The sequence below is a fragment of the Salvelinus namaycush genome, chromosome 13, assembly GCF_016432855.1.
Source record: "Salvelinus namaycush isolate Seneca chromosome 13, SaNama_1.0, whole genome shotgun sequence".
Lineage (NCBI taxonomy): Eukaryota > Metazoa > Chordata > Actinopteri > Salmoniformes > Salmonidae > Salvelinus > Salvelinus namaycush.
In genome coordinates this window covers 30,946,762-30,950,582 of record NC_052319.1, presented here as the reverse complement: position 1 = coordinate 30,950,582, position 3,821 = coordinate 30,946,762, and positions in this window count along the sequence as shown.

The following is a 3,821-nucleotide window of genomic DNA, read 5'->3' as shown; positions in this document are numbered from 1 at the left end:
CTTCCTATAGAATTGCTACCACATCACGCTCTCTGTAGCTGATGTATGACCTTTAAACAGGTCAACATTCAGACGGATTACCAGACGGATGCCCAGCAACAGCCCCAAAACATCACTGCTCTAGAGGAGATCTGCATGGAGGAATGGGCCAAAATACCAGCAACAGTGTGTGAAAACCTTGTGAAGACTTACAGAAAACGTTTGACCTCTGTCATTGCCAACAAAGGGTATATAACAAAGTATTGAGATAAGTATTTGGTCAATAACAAAAGTTTATTTTCCACCATAATTTGCAAATAAATTAATTAAAAATCCTACAATGTGATTTTCTGGATTTCTTTTTCTAATTTTGTCTGTCATAGTTGAAGTGTACCTATGATGAAAATTACAGGCCTCTCATCTTTTTAAGTGGGAGAACTTGCACAATTGGTGGCTGACTAAATACTTTTTTGCCCCACTGTATGTGCTCAGTGCATGCGCTGACCAACAAGCAAGTGTCTTCACTGATATTTTCAACCCGTCTCTGACCGAGTCCGTAATACCAACATGTTTCAAGCAGATCACCATAGTCCCTGTGCCCAAGAACGCCAAGGCAACCTGCCTAAATGACTACCGACCCATAGCACTCACGTCTGTAGCCATGAAGTGCTTTGAAAGGCTGGTCATGGTTCACATCAACACCATTATCCCAGAAACCCTAGACCCATTCCAATTTGCATACCGCCCCAACAGATCCACAGATGATGCAGTCTCTATTGCACTCCACACTGCCCTTTCCCACCTGGACAAAAGGAACTCCTATGTGAGAATGCTATTCATTGACTACAGCTCAGCGTTTAACACAATAGTGCCTTCAAAGCTCATCACTAAGCTAAGGACCCTGGGACTAAACACCTCCCTCTGCAACTGGATCCTGGACTTCGTGACGGGCCGCCCCCAGGTTGGGTAGGTAACAACACATCTGCCACGCTGATCCTCAACACAGGGGCCCCTCAGGGGTGCGTGCTCAGTCCCCTCCTGTACTCCCTGTTCACTCATGACTGCATGGCCAGGCACGACTCCAACACCATCATTAGGTTTGTTGACGATTCAACAGTGGTAGGCCTGATCACCGACAACGATGAGACAGCCTATAGGTAGGAGGTCAGAGACCTGGCCGTGTGGTGCCAGGATAACAACCTCTCCCTCAACATGATCAAGACAAAGGCGATGATTGTAGACTTAAAAGTTTTTTTTTTTTTTTTGTTTTTTTTTACACAAATGTATTTAGTAAATATTTTCTTAAATATTTTTTTTCTTCTTAAAACTGCATTGTTGGTGAAGGGCTTGTAAGTAAGCATTTCACGGTAAGGTCTACTACACCTGTTGTATTCGGCGCATGTGACAAATAAAATTGGATTTGATTTGATTTCAATGACAGATCAAACATATAACCACCAGACAACACATTGTTTTGAGAGGACAAAAGGCAAATCAGACACCAACAGCAGAACAAACTAGCCTTGGTGTAAGTCAGAGTGTTATTATAAGTGGTGCATGTATTTAAAATTCAAAGTGTGATCCCCCTCTGTGCATTGGCTCTGTGGTTGATTGCTCTGCACTGGATCTTGTTATAGATACCCAGCCTTCCCACTGAGCCCCGTGAGTGAGTTCTGCCATCTCCTCATCCTCCACAGTAATTGCTTGGTATTTTTAGGTTGCCAGCATAGGGTAATTAAAACAAATAGAGGGAGATAGCACAGACAGAGATCTCCCTGGGCTCTCCAGGGGTAAGTGGGGAGAGGTCACGCACGCTGCTGTTTTCAATTAGGCACCACTGCACCGATGAGGCTTTTATTGAAGAGGGAGGGAGGGGGGGGGGGGGGGGGGATGAGGCTGCTTCATGGACACAGTGAGACTGTTAATGTAAAATAAGGGCTAAGAGACAAAAGAGGTTTCAGGCCTGCTTCAGGAGTGAGATGGTTATCTACTGTATCAGGATAGAGCTGTGCTCATGTTGGTGGTGCCTTGTTCATGCCAGCACACACTGGCTTTCAAAGCTATTTGGTATAACTCTACATGACCCCCTCATAATATTCTACCCATTGCACTGTACACATTAAGAAATAACCCTATTTTTATAAGCCATTTTCAGATACAACCCATCAATACAACAGTCATGTTCAACAAAAGGAAAATGCTATTTGTTTAAACAAACAAAAACTTATTTGTTAAAGTTTATTCTTAAACATGATATGTTCATATATTTCAAATGAAATGTACATTAGGATCAGAAAAATGAACAACTAAATCTTCTACGTCATGTTACATATTGAAATAAATAGACCTCATATACAATACCTGCAGAAAGAATTCACACCCCTTGACTTTTTCCAAATTTTGTTGTACTACAACATGAAGTAAATAAAAAAATAAAAAAATACATTTAATGAATTCTATCACTGACCTACACACAATACCCCATTATGACAAAGTGGAAATGTGTTTTTACAAATTAATAAAAAAATGTAAAGATGAAAAGTCTTGAATCAATAAGTATTCAACCACTTTGTATGGCAAACCTAAATATGTTCAGGAGTACACGTGCTTAAAAAGTCACATAATAAGTTGCATGGACTCACTCTGTGTGCAATAACAGTGTTTAACATTATGTTTGTATGATGACCTCTTCTCTGTACCCCACACATACAAAAAATTGTAAGGTCCATCAGTCGAGCAGTGAATTTCCAACACAGATTCAACCACAAAGACCAAGAAGGTTTACCAATGCCTCGCAAAGAAAGGCACCAAAAACATAAAAAGCAGACATTTTTAATATCCCTTTGAGCATGGTGAAGTTATTAATTGCACTTAGATACAGGCGTCCTTCCTAACTCAGTTGCCGGAGAGAAAGGAAACCGCTCAGGAATTTCACCATGACGCCAATAGCGACTTTAAAACCATTACAGAGTTTAATGGCTGTGATAGAAGAAAACTGAGGATGGATCAAACAATATTGTAGTTACAATACTAACCTAATACAATACTAACCTAATTGACGGAGTGAAAAAAAGGAAGCCTGTACAGAATAAAAATATTCCAAAACATGCATCCTGTTTGCAACAAGGCACTAAAGTAATACTGCAAAAGAATGTGGTAAAGCAATGAACTTTTTGTCCTGAATACAAAGTGTTTGGTTTGGGGCAAATCCAATACAACACATGACTGAGTACCACTCTCTATATTTTTAAGCATAGTGGTGACTGCTTCATGTTACGGGTACGCTTGTAATCGTTAGGGCTGGGGAGTTTCAGGATAAAAAATAAATGCAATAGAGCTAACCACAGGTAATATCCTAGAGGAAATCTTGGTTCAGTCTGGTTTCCACCAGACACTGGGATATGAATTCACCATTCAGCAGGACAATAACCTAAAACACAAGGCCAAATCTACACTGGAGTTGCTTACCAAGAAGACAGTGAAGGTTCCTGAGTTGTTCCAGTTATGACTTAAATCTACTTCAAAATGAATGTCAAGAACTGAAAATGGTTGTCTAGCAATGATCAACAACCAAGTTGACATTGCTTAAAGGATATTTAAAAGAATAAATGGGCAAACGTTGCAAAATCCAGGTATGGAAAGCTCGAGACTTACCCAGAAAGACTCACAGCTGTAATAGCTGCCAAAGGTGCATCTACAAAGTATTGACTCAGGGGTGTGAATACTTTCGTAAATTATATATTTCTGTATTTCATTTACAATAAATGTGCAAAAAAATTCTAAAAACATGTTTTCACTTTGTAATTATGGGCTATTGTGTGTAGATGTGTGAGAATGATATA